This window comes from Sciurus carolinensis, chromosome 3 (assembly GCF_902686445.1).
Source record: "Sciurus carolinensis chromosome 3, mSciCar1.2, whole genome shotgun sequence".
In the NCBI taxonomy this organism is placed as follows: domain Eukaryota; kingdom Metazoa; phylum Chordata; class Mammalia; order Rodentia; family Sciuridae; genus Sciurus; species Sciurus carolinensis.
This window is the reverse complement of record NC_062215.1, coordinates 14,258,828-14,275,988: the sequence shown is the minus strand read 5'-3', so window position 1 is coordinate 14,275,988 and position 17,161 is coordinate 14,258,828. Positions and strand designations below refer to the sequence as shown.

Here is a 17,161-nt window from a genome sequence, read left to right as displayed (position 1 = left end):
TTGGTGAGGATAGGGAGAAACTGGAAGCCCATGCACCGCTGGTGGAATTATAAATGTCGCTTCCAAAGTCACTTTGGAAGGCAGTCTGGCAGCTCCCCAAAAGGTTAAAAATAGAGTTACCAAATGACCCAGCAGCAATTCCACTCTTAGGCAATCAAAACCACACAGAAATTTGGACACTGATGTTGACAGTAGCATCATGCATAGTAACCAAACAAGAGGCGATAAGTCCGTACCATGGAATATCATCCGGTCATACAAACAGTGGCGTGCCAACACATGCCACAAATGTGGGGGACCTTGAAAGCACTATGCCAACTGAAAGAAGTCTATTGTGAAAAAAAAAAAAAAAAAAGCCACGTCTTTTCTGATTCCATTTACATGAAATATCCAGAAGAAGCGAAAGCAGATTTGTGGATGCCTGAGGCTGGGACTTCCTGGTATCTTTTGGGGGGCAATGGGAAAATGTTCTAAAATTGATTCTGGAGCTGGTTTCACAATCTTGTAACTATATTAAAACCACTGCATTTGACACTTTTTTTTTTCCGCTTGGCGGTTTCCTCTTTATTGATGTGCCTCCTACCTTCCCCCCACAATTTCAGGTCCTTCCATCAACCCCCCCCCCAGAGAAGGTAATGAAAGGAAGGGATTGTTGGGGTTCTGAGTCCCTGGGCAGTTAGAAAGGAACAGAAACCAAATCAATCACTGGAGGTGACAGAGATTGACAATCAGGAAGTCTAAAGTGAGTGGCGAGGGAGGACAAAGAAAGTTGGGGAGAGGGGAGAAAGGAGAGGTACAAGAGGCCATGCCCACCATTACCCGCCCTAAGAGGGGCTGGAGAGAAAGCCTCAAACTGCAAAAGTGCAGGTCCTGAAGAGGAGAGGTGGTGGTCAAGCAAAGGTGCCACCTCTCTCTTTGTGGAATGGGACCCGCCACCTCAGGGGCAGCAGCTTCACAGACCATTGACGCTTCCACCGCTGCAGGCAATGGTGATGTTCCTGGTATGGCTGACCCATAGTGGCACTAGTGGGTGGAATGACATTGTTGACAAGGAAAAACAAAGCATCCTCAGCTCGGAGATGAAATCGCTTCCGGATCAAGAAGTAGAACTGACCAACTGTGAAATCAGAAGGCACCAAGTATTTCTTCTTGTCCAGATCTCCTCTCCGAGATTTCTACTCTCACCAGGACCTGAACCGGGTGTTTCTTTCAGATCTTCTCGCCCTCAGAGTGGCGCTTCTCCAACGGACGCTCCTCTTTGTACGGGAACTTCATCCTCCCGGGAACGGGGCTGGACCAAGCTGGGCTGAGGGAACCCATGGGAGGGGCACATTTGACACTTTAAATAAATGGATGGGGGCTGGGGAGATAGTTCAGCTGGTAGAGTGCCTGCCTTGTGAGCATAAGGCCCTGAGTTCGATCCTCAGCACCGCAAAAAAAAAAAAAAAAAAAAAAAAAAAAATAGATGGATGGTATCATGCGTGAAATTTATCTCAGTAAAGCTGCTACTTAAACAAACTCAGGAGGGAGGCTTCTCTCAGCTTCTTGTGGCTTTGGTAGCCACTTTCCATAACAGAACAGTGACTTATTCTCCTAAAGCTCTGGATCCAAAATGAGGATGACTGGACTAAAATCAAGGTGCCCACGGAGAGGTCCTAGGGGATAACCGGCTCCTTGACGCTTCTGGTTTCCGGTGGCTGCTGGCATTCCTTGGCTAGTGGCTTCATCGCTCCTGACTTCCAGGTCAGCATCTTCGATTCTCCGCTCCATCTTCGCATCGCCATCTCTGGCTGCCTGTCAAATCCCCCTTTGCCTCTTTCTTTATAAGGATACTTGTGATTGCACTTAAGGCCCTTCTAGCTGATCCAGGATAATCTCCCTACGTCAGGAGCTTTAACGTCACCACATCTGCCAAAACCCTTCTTCCACATGCTGTTGACTGGATGTTTACATCTCCCCAAAACTCATACGTTGAGATCTAATCGCCAAGGTGATGGTATTTGGAGGCGGGTCCTTTGGGAGTGATTAGGTCATGTGGGTAGAGCCATGGATGGGATTAGGGCCCAACCACAAAGGGACCCCAAAGAACTCCCCAGTCCCTACCATCAAGTAAGCACACCACAAAAAGAGAGCCAGAAGGTAAAGTATCAACCAGGTGCTCCGAGTCACATCTGCCTGCCTGGCTTGCTGTGAGGCAGCTGACCTCGTACAGCAGCTTCCCTGACCAGAAGACACAGAACTAGCTCCTGACCCAACACACACACAACTCATGAGACCAGGGCCAGTTTCTCACGTCCGTGACCTGTGACACAAGTCCTGGCTCAGAAGCCCCCACACGTTCGTGCCTTGTGATTACATCTGGAACTTCTTAAGAATTTTTGAAAAAGGGCCCTGTGTTTTCATTTATACTAGATTTGCAAATTCTATTTGGTCCCACCCTGTGACTTTGGAGAAAGGAACAGATGAGATGAGATGAGTGGAAAGGCTGTCCCTGTACACTGGCCTCCCCTCAGCCTGGAAAACGCCCAGCCTCCTGACTCAGCCCCCCTGCAGTCAAGGTCACGCCATCCCCTCTGCCTGGAAAGCTCTTCCTAAACCCCCATGTAGTTAACGCCTTCCCTCCAGGCCCAGCTCCAAGGAGGCTCCTAGACCACACCAGACCATCTGCAGTACCCCTCTTGGCTCTCTGTGGCCTCCATTATTGTGTGACTGACAGTCTATGGGGACAGCCGGGCTCACTGCTGTGCCCCTGTCATCTATACAGCACCCAGGACAGAGCCAGCCCTTGGGAAGTACAGCACCCAGGCCAAAAGCACAGCCCAGACATAAATGGTCATCGTGAACCACTGACCCAGCAGCAGAGTTGCATGGCCACACTGGCAGACTCGCTGTGGATGGCTGGTCTCAGCACTGAGCTCGGCTCCTTGGGCCAGATAGAAAGCCTGTGTGAGCCACTAACCTTGCGAGGCAGGATTCAGTCCTGAAGGGAGGGCAGCCCTGAGGCCAGCAGAGACGACCAGGACCTGAGGAGACCCCAGGGGTGAAGGCAGAAGTGAGCGTTTGGAGGTCTGAAGGGGCCTGACCAGGCGGCAGCAGCCAACAGGGCACACAGCTGGCCCCTGCGTGTCCCTCCTCTTAGATGAGAGGTGATACAGACCAATAGTAGGCCAGGCCAGGCCAAGCCAGGGCTCCTTGGGAGGCCCCTGACCGTCACTCTGACCTGTCTCGGATGTGCTTGGGCTGCTAGATTTAGCAAATGAAAATACCTGATACACAGTGTCACTTGATTTTTCAGATAAACATCAAGTAATTTTTTTTTTTTTTTTTTTTTTTTTTACTATAAGCACATTCCACATCTTGCATGAGACATACTAAAACATGATTTGTTGTTTATCTGGAATTCCAATGTAACTGGGCATCCTTTGTTTATCTGACAGTCGCTCTCTCAGGACAGCAGCCTGTCACAGGAACGCCTTGTGCAGAAACGCCAGATCTTTCGGGGACTGAACAATCTGTGGCTGGATTTTTTTTTTTTTTTTTTTTTTTTTTTTTTTTTTCCTTTTTCTTCTTTCTTTCTTTCAAGTCAGGTGACCGAGAGGCCACAAGGGGAAACAGCACAGATCAAGGGAGCTGAAATGCTCTCTCAGGTCAAGTAGGCCAATGTCCCCCAGGGAGGAAGCAGCCAGAGGACAGTCCTGCGTGCACCCAGCTGGGCCCCCTGGGATGAGAGGCAAATACCTGGGCCTGCCCTCCAGGGCGCTCGCTGCGCGGTCGGCTGGCCGGTCCGCAGATCCCTCCGCACCGTGTCACCGTGCCAGGTGAAGCTCCTCCTGCAGAGTGAAGAACCGGAACGCTCCATGTGAGAGGTGGCCTTCTGCGACGCCCCTCTCCAGGGTTGCTCTTCTCTCTGGTGTGGGGAACAAGGCGGTGCCTTGGCTGATCTTCTTGATGATGGATTCTGGCCTCTGGCTTCTCCCTCCCAACTTCGTGTCATCCACTGATTGAATCAGACGCTTGCCAGAGTCCTCATCCAAGTCACTAAAAAAATACTCAACAGCAGAAGAATGCGAGAGCGCTGTGCACCCTACCAGAGCCTCAGCCCAGGCGGTCCTGCGTTCCATACCAGTGTCAACTTGCCGCAGATCTCCTTATTGTACCAGGAATGGCCCCGGCGTTTCTCCAGGAAGATTCTGGAACTCCTCATGGGATGCATTAGATGTCTTGATAAAAACCCCAAAACACTGGTGGGGACTTTATATCCATTAGATGGTGGCTACTCTTGCTGCTTCCGTAGCAGTAGTAGTAATAATCATTAGCATCATTAGCATCATCAGCGGAATATATATTTTTTTAATCCTCATTCTCCCTTTCCTCTCCTTCTATCAAGGATGAAACGAACTTTGCTAAAATAACAGGAAACCTTAATTGGTTTATTACAAGTTCATGAAGAAATTTCCTGGGCCAGGAACAACTCTTCAGGGGGAAAAAAATGGTCAAGATTTATCTAGAGATCAGCAAAACTGACGTCAGATACAAACAGGGCCTTTGGCTTCAAGAACAGGCAATTTCCAGCTTATCATCCAGTTTGATCCAGAAGTTTAAGTTGGTGCTTGAGCAAATGCTAAATGTACTCAAAAGCAATCTGACAAATGCTGAGTAAGCCCCCCACAAGCCATTTATCCACAGTGAAGTTGGCAGTCAAGCCCCAAGTTTCTTCAGGCTCCTGGCTTTGAACCCCTTTAATCCAGGGGCAGAGAGAGGTTCCCTCCCCAGCAGGTGGGAGCCGGCAGCTGCCTGTGCACAGGGATTACTTTGAAGTCCAAAGTCGGTAATTTAAAGGCATTTATACCAGAGCCTCGTCCCCTTTTCTGGGGAGCTTTGCAGCAGGTAGAGGGTTCTCATTCCTTATGAGGCCCCCATCAGTGCCTATGGACCCCCACCTCTGAGAGGGTCAGAGCCTTTCCTGGCGGATCAGGAAAGGCTGTGGCCATTTCTCCAGTTGGTTCCTAAAGTCCGGATCAGCTGGACTGCTGAATCTGTCCTTCTAATAGTTTAAAAAAAGGGATTGAGGAGAAATAGCAAAAAAACACAGAATCTGAGACAGGACATTGACTGGTGGCTGGCACTTACGTTACCCTCTATGTTTTAGCCACTTCTGTGGATCTGCTCTGGGAATTTAAGGGAGAAGGGACATTAAAATATTTAAGACAGTCCCCACCAGCATGGTTCTGAGCAAGACACCCGCCCAGCACTGTCCTGGGTCCCCATGGAGAATGGTAACCGAAGAGTGATGAGATTCCGCCTGTGGAATGATTTTTTTGTTTTCTTTCTGTATTTGCAACGCTGGGGATGGGACCCAGGGCCTCACGCTCTGGGGCTGTCCCGCTGCGCTATACCCAGGCCTTCTGTGCAGTAATTATATCAAAAGTGTTTTGATCATGGTCTCCAGCGGAATGCGCATAGCTCTGTCCTCCCTCTCCTGGGACCATGCTGGCCACTGGCTCAGATGGCGGCTCCCGAGAGCACAGACTCTTTGGCTGGCTGTTACAGCCCTGGGAAGAACGTGCAAAGGGCCAAATGACAATTCAGAGGTCAAAAAATACTCCCAGGAGCAGGGGAAATGGGCCCACTGATGACACATAATAGAAAATGAAGTTCCCGGCTTAGTTCCTCAAAAGCTGACCACCGCATTGCCCAACAGCAGAACGCATGGGAACACTGATGGGTTGGGAGGTGAGGTGGCCGCCATCACTGTCCGAGGCATCAGCGGAAGCCAAACGTTCCCAAGAGAGGGAATTAGCACTTGCTTGGTGGGAGGGATGGCGAAACCCCAAAGCATGTGGAAACACAGGGAAAATACTGAGATAGGGACCCTCCAACTGCACTGTGAGAGGAGCATTCCATGGAAGTCGGATGTTAAGACTCAAAAACAAGATACCTGGCAGATCCGATTATGACCTTCGAATAACTGCAATGCTTTGACAGGAAGGAGGTGTCAGACTTTTTTCTTACCTTTGGGTAGGAATGACAGGGAGGCGTATTCAACTAGAACTTGGCAGCACAACAGGTAAGGAAAGTTTTGCAAAGATTTTTAAAGGCAGCTGAGAGAGAGGGAGACGATTCCAGAAGCTGTGGAGGGTCCTCCAGAGCTTCACTGTGTACCCGTAACGTCTGCCAAGAGGCAGGGTTAGGGCTGGTTCCGGAGGTCCCCAGAAGCCATGGATGCCATGCCTTCTCACTCCAGGGTGGGGAAGGAATGTCTGTCAAAGCTAACGCCATGGGTACGGTGGTGTTCCTGTAGCTGCTGGGGATGCAGACAAAGGAAAAGGAGGGAAGGCTGTTGTCCTCTGAGGTGGCCACCGCAGCGGGGATCAGAGGCCTCTTTTGTGGGCCAGGATCACAGTTCAGGCCATGAAGGAGTATTAGGGCTCCAAGTGACCATCCAGACAACACTAAAAATGCCTCTGCATCCTCATGGTGGAAGCCTAAGCAGACCAGCCGCACTCACCAAGGAGTGACAGGGGCCAGAACTCAAAACAGACAGCAAAATGCAGCCTCCAATCCCGGCTGGCAGTACCACTGGGTGACAGAATGACGGAGGCCCAGAGTGTTCATGAAAGGGTGACAGGCCCTGGCTTCCTCAGGCTCCTCCGACAGGGGCCCCACACTGACCCTGTTGTTGCCTGGAGCACCCAGCAAGGGTGGGGGCGGGAGGTGCGGCCATGGCAGAGGGAGGAAGGAAAAGCCAGGGAAACCCAGAGGACAGCTGGGACCCCTGGGCTCGGGGAGCTCCTTCCCGCTGCCCTGCCCTTTGCTCTCTGAGACAGTGATCTTGCTGGGTTGTTTTTGTTGTTGGCCACACTGGGATGGAACCCAGGGCCTCGCTCCCTCTAGGCAAGTGCCCTACCCCGAGCCACATCCCCAGACCTAAGTGTGCATGAAATAAATTCACTTCAACATCCCTGACAGCAGATGCCCACTTATCAATCAATTGATCAACAAATCAACTTATCTATCTAATCGTGTATATAGAGAGAGATTCAGATACGCTCTTCAACTCTCCCCTGAACCACTTATACCCTCTCACTTTCTCCATCATTTAGTTAGATAAAATAGTTGACCTCATTTCATTTTATATTTGTATGAGACTTATGATTTTCCTCTTTAAAAATATCATTTTTTCCAGGCATGGTTGCACACACCTGTAATCCCAGTGACTCAGGAGGCTGAGACAGGAGGATCACAAGTTCAAGGCCAGTTTAGCCTAGACAACTCAGCAAGACCCTGTCTCAAAACAAAAAATAAAAAGGGCTCAGTAATAAAGTGTCCTTGGGTTCAGTCCCCAGTACAATACACACACACACACACACACACACACACACACACACATACACACACACATACACACACAATTTATTCAGAATTCTCCTGTGGACCTTACATTTCTCTAATAATAGCTGGTATTTACTGAGTGCTTTTAACACTTCTAATGGGTTGTCTCTTTTAATCCTATGAGTTAGATGCTATGATTACCATTTTTCTTAAATCAGAGAAATCAGACTCTCAGAGAGGTTAGTACACTTGCCCAAAATCCCACAGCTAGTGGAAGTGGGAAAGTCAGTCAGACTGCTGGCTGCCTAGCTCCCCCCCAGAGCCCTTAATTCCTCATACCATGCTCATAGAAGAAAAACATTTCAAAACTTCTTGAAATGCCCCACAACAGAAATATCTTTGGCCTAGAACAAAGACAGAAGGAGGAGGTCAGAGTCTAAAAAGTCAAAGACGCAGAATATGAAATATTTATTCACCAAGGTTATTCTAGGATGCAATTCTTCACTTTGCTCTATACAATTGTCTTAACGCTTCCTGTTTCTTTACAGCTTCGTTACCTGGTTTAACAGAATTAAAATAAATCAATACACATCAAAAAGGCAGCCAAGCTGGGGTAGGAGAATGTGTATAGGAAGTGGTGCTTTTAGATAGAAATGAGACTCTCATGATTTAGGACCAAGCCTGGAGTCTGTGTAAACATTCCTAATACCAGCAATGTCGGAACGCATCTGGGTCTTGGAGCTGTACCCCTCCAAGGGCCTGCTTTAATTAGACTGTTTAAAAATGGACCAGTTGCCCAGACAAATAAAAACATGCTCACACAAAGAACCTGCACACGAATGTTCATAGCAGCTGTATTTGCAATTCCAGCTTTCCTGAAAAACTGAATCAGGCTAGATGCTCTTCAGTGGGTGGATGGTTGGATAAGCAGTATTACATCCATATCATGGAATATTACTCAGTAATAAAAAAGAACAAACTGTAGATAAACATAGGAGCTTGGATGAAGCCGGGCAGGTTGGTGCACACCTGTATACCCTGCAACCTGGGAGGCTGAGGCAGGAGGATTGCAAGTTTAAAGCCAGTCTCAGGAACTTAGTGAGGCCCTCAGCAACTTGGCAAGATCCTATCTCAAAATAAAAAATAAAAGGCTGGAGAGGTGACTCAGTGGTAGAGCCCCACAGGGTTAATCCCCAGCACAGAAAAGAAAAGAGCAAGAGCGAGAGACAGAAAAGAAATTGCATGAATCTCTAGGGAATTATTCTGAGTGGGGAAAAAAAAAATCCCCCAAAGTATGATTCTATCTATAAAACATTTTTGAAATAAGAAAATTTAAAAGGAGGACAAATGGCAAGTTGAGCATCCCTAATCTGAAATTGCAAGACTTGAAAATGCTCCAAAATTGGAAATATTTTGAGTGCCCGTGTGATGCCACAAGTGGAAAATCCCACCCTGTGAAACTTTGTTTCATGCACCAAATTAATTAAAATATTTGTTCAGGAAACAAAAAACAACAACAACAACAAAAAAAAAACCACCTTCCAGTTAGGTACCTATGCATCAAATGAATCTCATGTTTAGACTCGGGTCCCGTCTCTGAGCTACCTCATGTATGTGTACAATATTCCAAATCCTGAAAGAAAAAATAAAATCCCAATCCAAAACACTTCTGCTCCCAAGCATTTTGGAGAAGGGATACTCAGCCTGTAGTGGTTTCCAGAGGCTAGGGTGGAGGTTGGGAAAGAAGTGGGTGTCCCGCCACAGGGGCAAGAGGAGGGATCCTGGTGGTGTTGGAACTATTCAGCATCTGGACCCTGACCTTGGATATGGGGATCGACACAGGTGCTGAGACCATAGGGAGCTCCGCCCACACGCAGACACACCCGCGCATGCGTAACAGTGGAGACATTCCGTGAGCTCTACGGATCAACCAACATGAATATCTTGACTGGAATATTATACTGTAGTTTAACAAAACGTTACCATCAGGGGAAAATGGGGCAAAGTGGACAGCTCTCTGTATTATTTACCACACATGCATGTGAAGCTACTGTTATCTCAATAAAAATATCTATTTAAAAACAAAGGGGGCCAGGCACAGTGGCCTGCACCTGTAATCCCAGTGACTCCGGAGGCTGAGACAGGAGGCTCTCAAGTTCAAGGCTAGCCTCAGTCACTTAGTGAGACCCTGTCTTAAAATTAAAAAAATTAAAAGTGATGGGATGTAGCTCAGTGGTAAAGCACCCCTGGGTTAGATCGCTGGTGTCAAAAATAAAAAATAAAAATGGCTAGGGATGTGGTTCAGTGGTACAGTACCCCTGGGAATCCCTAGTACAAAAAAAAACACAACAAAAATTTGAAAGGACTAGTTTCCTGTCCTGAGGGAAATGAGTACTGTGGGATGGTCCCTGGGTGGATGTCCTCAGGGATCACTGCCTTGGGGCCCCCACAGCAGTGAGACCCTCCAGACTGCTTCTGCTGCGGCAGAGCATGCAGAGGCATAGCTCCTGTGTCAGGAGGAAGAGGTGAAGTGGGCTGTCCCATCCCTTACTGTCGCCATCTGCTGTCCCTAAGCCTAGCATTTCCTTGGGATTTGGGGTCCAGACCACTCAAAAGGAAACTTGACTTTTCACGCTGCTACTTAGAATGTGTAAGAAACGTGGAATCTACTCCAGGAGCGGGAAGGAGCGGACATGCTCCAAACCAAGGGAGATTCTAGCTACAGAGGACGCAGGGCTGCATCATGCCTCGGAACGATCCTGGGTGTCCGTGGCAGAATGTTCTAGAGAAGACCCGAAATGCCCCAGGTCCTGGACGAAATGTTTCCCTCAGGGTCACACCACCATCGGTGTACCAGAAAATGCTTCCTCCCGTGAGAGGCGGTCTAGAGAGGGATCCCTTAGTCACCTTACGGAGAAGGAGCCCAGGGCCCGGGCTGGCCATGACATGCTGGTGTGCCCAGCCAGGGGACCTCCAGCCTGGCACTGCCTCGGGATGGCCTGGCCAGAGAGCCTCCGTCATTGTCTCTGGGACCGTCTTACCTGCCACTCCAGGTCCTGGCACAGGTATGCAGAATGTCACCTGTGAGTTGGACCAACCCCGGGCAGAGACAGCGCTGATCAGGCCTCCAGCTGATGACACCCCGGTTTTCCCTGAACGCAGAACTGACCGACAGGGCCCAGGTGTGTGGCCTCCCGGCAACCTCCCTCCTGGGCCTGCCTCCCCACACCTTAGGCCTCGTGAGCCAGGGGCCTCGCCCCCGCAGGAGCCTTAGCCCACACAAAGGGACTTTGCATTTCAGTTTTCTGCCACCTAACACAATACTACCTGCAACCGCCTGTTGATCCATTTTTAAACCCTGACTAGGAAGGCCTGGGAGGAAGGGGAGAGTGGGGCCACCGCTCAGCCCCATTGTTCTCCCTCCTGCATTGTTCTGCCTCTCTGCTGACCCCAATCCCTGGAGCCCTGGGGAATCCAGCCCGATTGTTTTTCCCAAGCCTGGGCTCTTCAGGTGTGAGCTGCAGCTCTTGGGCCATGTAAGTGACTGTGACATTTCTGCAGCAGGAAAGAGGAAGGAACTTGTGGACTGTTCAGCTATGGCATCAACAATGCACCCCCACCAGCCCAGCCACAGAGGAAGAGAGCTCAGTTTCCATAGTGATAAGTCACCAGGAAGGGAGCGAGCGGGGACAGGCAGCCGCTGGATTTCTGCCTTCCCCTGACTGCCCGCAAATGCATTCCCCATTCCCCAGGACCGCACTGGAGTTGGCAGGATGCTGGGCAGCTCCAGGCTGAGCCTCCAGAGCTGCAGTTAGAGGGAGGAGGACGAGGGGCTGCCAGATAAATACGGCGATTCATGCCAGAGAGAGCTCACCAAGTTAACAGAGGAGCTCTAAGTCACTCCTAAAGTTCCTCCAGGCTCCTCTCAGCAACTTCTTCCCTTGCCAAAATCAGACTATTTTCCCCAGAAAATATTCAAGTTCTTTACTGAAAGGTCATTTGCCCCAGTTCTCAGACCTCTAATCTTTGCATATGCTGTTCCCTCTGCTTGGAATGCTGTTCCTTGCTTCTCTGGTCAGCAACTCTCCTTCCCCAGGGCTCAGATGTCTTGCTTTTGGGGCTCCCACAGAACTTGTCACCCCATAGCCTGAGGCAACACAGAGTGGTGGTAAGAGAAAAGGCTCTCCTAAGTCCAGAGTAGCTATACGACCTTGGGGGACTTACCCTTTGCACCTCAGTTTCCTCATAGGCAAGGTGCAGAGAATGATAGGTGCTTTGTGGTGTGCTTGTCAGATGTCAATACACATAAAGTACTCAGAAAACGCAGGCACATAGTCAGTACTCGATAAATGTTAGTGTCTAAAGAATTAACTTCCTTTTTTTTTGGTACCAGGGATTGAACCCAGGGGCACTTTACCACTAAGCCACATCCCCAGCACATTTTTATTTTATTGTTTTATTTTGAGACAGGGTCTTCTTAAGCTGCTGAGGCTGGCTTTGAACTTGCAATCCTCCTGCCTCAGCCTCCCAAGCCACCAGGATTACCTGCAGGCATGCGCCACTGCTCCCGGCTAAGAATGAACTTTATTAAGCAGGTGCTGTCTTTCATGAGTGTCCCTAGATCCAAAGGCTTTGGCCTTTAGTGGATTTTGAGCAAAGATGTAATTCTGAATCTCTGGGTGGCTGTTTTCCAGCCACCAGGCACAGGGCTTGGCCCCTTGGCCCCTGTAGGATCTCCCTTAGTTAACTCACCCCCAGACTAGACCCAGGCAGCCAAGGACAAACATTTCATGGGCACAGTATGCAGTGTGCTTTAATGTCCCCTCTGTTGGTCTGATGTCCCCTCCCATCCTACCCTGCCCCGGATGGGCCCAGAAAGGACCCACACTTGAAATGCTAAGCCAAGAGGCTCTCGCCCTCACCACAACTGGGTGACCCGTGTGGTCTGCAAATACCAAGAGATTCAAATAATCCACATACCTGTAACTGGAGGCCACTCAGATGCAACAGACAAGCTCCACTTTGGAAAGCCAGTCTGTTCTGTGGTTTCACTTCAAAAAATGAAACCAAACTCTTCATGCAAATACTTAGGTTTTAACTAAGTTATGTAACAGTCAGTTCTCTCCACTTAAAAATACAGCCTTCTCCAAATCTATAGAGACAGAATGCAAACCAGTGGTTGCCCGGGACTGAGGAGGGATCAGGGATTGGTGGCCAGTGGGCAAGAGGGGACTTGGGGGGTGATGGAAATGTTCTAAAACTGCATTGTAATGTTAGCTGCACCACTGTATATGTTTACAACATAGGGGCTCCCAGATCTAGTAAATAAAAGCACAGGACGTTCAGTTAAATTTGAATTTCAGATAAGCAAAGAATCATATTCTTAGTATAAGTATGTCCCAGATATTGCATGGGACATACTTATGCTTACAAAAACCATAAAACTGCCTCAAACAGTGGATGCTTCAGTAATCTTTATTAACCTAAGAAATCTGATCGTTGGCCGTCCAAAGTAAGCCTAGACTATCACAGCCATGGTTCTCAGGGCAGTGACGGGGAGGTAGGCCCAGGAGAGAATCCTGGTGGGTCCCAGTGGGTGGGTGGCACACACACAGAACAAAATGGGAATGACAGTAACTAGATATTGTAGTGCACGTGGTTTACATGCACCCTGGCTGAGTGCTAGGGGGTTGGTACAGCAACACCAAGTCCCACAGTGCCACAGACCGTCAGGGGCGTCCTGGGTCCAAACCCCAAGATCCTTGAATGAGTCCAGCAAGAAGGTCCCTTGTCCACTGGGAACTTTAATTCGTCAACTTTTTAAGTTGTTGTTTTGGTTCTGAGGATCAAACCAGAGTCTCACACACGCTAAGCACAAGTGACAGACCTACCACTGAGCGACACACCCAGCCTTTAATGAATCAAATACACATTTAAATACAAGATAGAAAAGTTATCAAGTGCTTCGTCAAGGCCATGGGGATAAAATCTTTCCAAATGAAGTAAAAATAACGGAGAGAACGTTGACGGTAAAAAGGGAGGAGACTCACCTGCTCAGAATCATGAACCCATGCCAGAGCTGACAGCATATTTCACTTTAGATAATCAGAATAGCGGGATGATTTTTGTTGTTGTTGTTGTTCTGGGGATCGAATCCAGGGGTGCCCTACCATTGAACCACATCCCGACCCTTTATGTTTTTTATCTTGCTAAATTGCCCAGATTGGCCTTAACTTGAGAACCTCCTGCCTTGGCCTCTGAAATTCCCGGGATTACAGGTTTGGCCACCATGCCCGGCAGAGGGTAAATTTTCAGGAGCATTAAAGAGAGCAGCTCCTTGCCGAGTACCCGTCTTTACGCGCCTTTTTTCACCTCGGGATCAAATTCCTTTAAAAAGCACCCCATTTTAGTGTGCTCATATTGGCCTAAAAAAGTAACTTCTAAAGAGATCTCTAACTTTTGTTTTGTTTTGTTCTCAAGTGACTCAAAACAACAAAACAAAAAAACCACCGGACATTCAGGGCAGAAAGTTAGTGGGCAGTGGTTCCTTCCCAGCCCACTGGAAAGTCCAGGAACTTGACAATGGTGCCATCTCGTGGAAGATTAGAAGGTGGGACGGAAAAAACCAGCTCAACTCCATCAGCAGTGTCTTCTCCTAAACATCTCTATCTGCTTTGGACGCTCGTTGCTATTTAACTTTTAAGTTGTTATTTCTAAAAGAGATATGTTAAAAGTATATAAAATACATAACATAGAAATAGTATATATACATATATATTTTTTATCTTTATTTATTTGTATGTGGTGCTGAGCATTGAACCCAGGGCCTCACACATGCTAGGTGAGTGCTCCACCACTGAGCCAAAGCCCCAACCTGACATAATATATTTAAAAGTATAAAAAAATATGATTTTTTCCATTCCTTTCTGCAGACATGATACTCCAGGCATACACAAATTAATGCATAAATAAATATATATACAAATACCTGATAAATGTTTTAAGTGTGCTAAAGAAAAATTTCCATTGAGGTTTAGACCCTTGTTCCCCTCAGTGGCCATGGGGAGGGGAGAAAGGACAGTGTGTGGGTCAGCTGTCCATCACTATGACAAAATACCTGAGATAATCAACTTACAAAGAGAAAAGGGTTGGTTATTTTGGCTTAGTTCCAGAGATTTTTTTGACACATTGTTTTGGGCCTGTGGTGGCACATTGTGGAGGGAGCATATGACAGAACAAAGCCACTCACCTGTCCATGGGGGAGTGAGAGAGGGAAAGAGGAAGAGACTGGGGTCCCACAATGCCCTTTGAGGACAAACCCTCAGTGTTTTAAGGATCGCCCATTAGGCCCCACCTGTTTCCACCACCTTCCAATGGCATAAGGCTGGGGACCAAACCTTTAACAGGTGAGCCTTTGAGGGACACCTAAAAGCCAAACCATAGCAAGGTGGTTTCAATTTCTGTTAGTCTCCCACAGGGGAGCGTGAGTGGGCACGGAGTTAGTATCCCGGCTCTGCCTCTACATAGTGTCGGGAGCCTTGGCTGTTCCTTAGTGGTTCTTTAAACTGAAACCTCACGACAGCTCACAGCTGTCCTGATGGTGCTCAGTAAGTGCTAGGTCTTTCTCTTTGGTCCTTGAAAGACCTAGGTGAGAGCACAGTGAACGTGGAGAGGTGGAGAGATCCTGCAGATCCATTAGCTGATGTCATTCTTTTTTTTTTTTTTTTTTTTTTTTTTTTGCATTTTTAAAATTCTTTTAAAATCAGTTCTTTTAGTCATACAGGACAGTAGAATGTGCCTTGATGTATCACACATGCATGGAGTATGACTTCCCATTCTCGTGGTTGTACGGGACGTGGAGTTACTGAGGGTGTCATTCTTGGGTCGTGACGCCCACAATCGGGAGGTCACCAGCCCGCTCCAGGGATGGGCACCAAAACTCACTCACGACAGCGTGTGGTGGAGCAAGTTCCAGGAAGAGAGAGGAGAAAGGGGATGAGGCCAGCACTTGGCCTGCGAGCACTGACCCTGTCTTCCCAGAATCCTCAGCACCCTCTTCCCGGGGAGGGGGCAGAGTCCAGTGGGCATTTCTACAGACCCAGGAACAGGGCCTCCTCGCCTCGCTCCCAGGGCCGACCTGGATAGAGGAGAACCGGCAAAGTGACCCGAGCCCCTGCCAGCCGTCTGCCCCTATAAGGAATCCATGTGGCCTAAATTTGTGGTCCTGCTTGTTGAAAAACATAACCGTTGAAAAAAAGGAAAGGAATTTTGGAAAATTTATAAATCAAGGCGATGAAATCGTCATCATTACCAAAGCTTCAACTGTGTGTAAACTGTATCTTAAAATACTGTAACCTGCAAAAAAAAATCAAGACTTTGAAATAGGTTATTGGTTTTTGTTGAACTCCTAAAAGGGAAGAGAATTCCAAAATACTAAATCCAACTTTGACTGTCAGTGCTTGGGAAATATAATTTTATGATAAGCGTTTTATGAAAACCATATTGGATGGTGAACAAAGAGAAGTGCTGGAGCAGAATAGAGAGGAAATGTGAAGTTTCAACTCCAATTTTAGAAAGTGTCTCTAGAACTCTGGGTTTGCTGTTGGGGTGGATGCTGCTGGAGCCTGCGAAGTTCCCCTGGGTCAGGCTCCTCTCTGGAGGACAGGTGGCCTTCCCCTGAGAAGCCAGAGTGGTTTCATGCACCCGCCCAGCCAGGCCCAGCTGCACAGCCCGGGAAGGGTAAAGGCCCAGCTCCCTCCCTGCAACCTGCTTCAAACTCTGGCATATATTTCTGCCCCTGTCCTGTCCTACCTTCCAGTCACCTCCCTTCCCCTTAGGTCACTCCCTCAATAAATCACATACTTCAGAAGTCCATTTCAGGTTCTGTTGCTCAGGAACCCAACCTCAGACAGGAGGAGTCTAACTCTGTATCCATCTGGATGATGTAATTCAAGATGTGACTCGCATCAACCACTTAAAATAACTTCCTGATGAGCTTTTCTATTTACCACATTTCATTAATGAGCAGAGAGAATTAAAGACTGTATCTTGAGACTTGGGCATTGAGATAATGGGAATTGGAAGGGTATTGAAGCTGAAGGGCACTTGGAGCTGAAGCTGAAGTTATGCAGATAACTTGGTAACTATTGAGTCCTGCATCAATGGAAATGGGAGACTCTTCAGAAAATGAAACATTTTAGGGAATGTTATCCTTACTTGGTGATATTCTAACAGAGATTGAATGCCTTTAGATTTACAAGATTAATTCAATGAGTGAAAAAGAAGACATAAAAATGAAGAAATATGGCCTTTTTTTGTTTGAAACAAAGCATCAACTCCAAGAGGAAAACTTGTGAGATCTTTAAATAAATTATGATATGAAAATGCATTTGTTGTTGAAGGGCAAAAGTGAACATAAAAGAATTCTGAAGTCACTTAAGTGTATTAAATCCTGATGCTTTGCCTTTGTTAAAGTTCTGTGGAAGGCTAAATAAAAGTAAAGCAATGGATTAAATTATTTTTGTTATGTAGAAATGTTAGATAACAAAAATGCTGAATATATAAAATTTTTGAAGAGCATTATGAAAGCTATAACTTTGAGGGACCACGCTGGCCCCAAACTCCTGAACTCCTAGGCTCCTCCACTTCTGGTAGCTGGGACTGCAGGTTCACACCACTGCACCCAGCTGGAACTTTTGTTTTCCTTCAAAAATTTTTTATTATTATTATTATTTTGATTCCTTGTACACAAATAGGGTACAACCTTCATTTCTCTGATATACACGAAGTAGAGTCACACTGTTTGTGTAATCATACATACACATAGGGT

At 47.6% G+C, this 17,161-nt stretch overlaps 1 protein-coding gene across 3 annotated transcripts in view; it reads right to left on the bottom strand.

Moving 5' to 3' along the window:
• Pecam1 (platelet and endothelial cell adhesion molecule 1) overlaps window positions 1-12,373 on the bottom strand; it is a 70,882-nt gene extending 58,509 nt beyond the window's left edge. The window contains exon 1 of one of the 3 annotated variants that reach the window (XM_047544288.1): window positions 12,313-12,373. The gene's annotated coding sequence lies outside the window, so the exon portion shown is untranslated. Of the gene's footprint in view, window positions 1-2,959; window positions 2,979-3,738; window positions 3,895-12,312 lie in introns of those variants that run through there. The other 2 variants (XM_047544287.1, XM_047544289.1) reach the window with 2 other exon arrangements.
• Window positions 12,374-17,161: the final 4,788 nt, after the last annotated feature.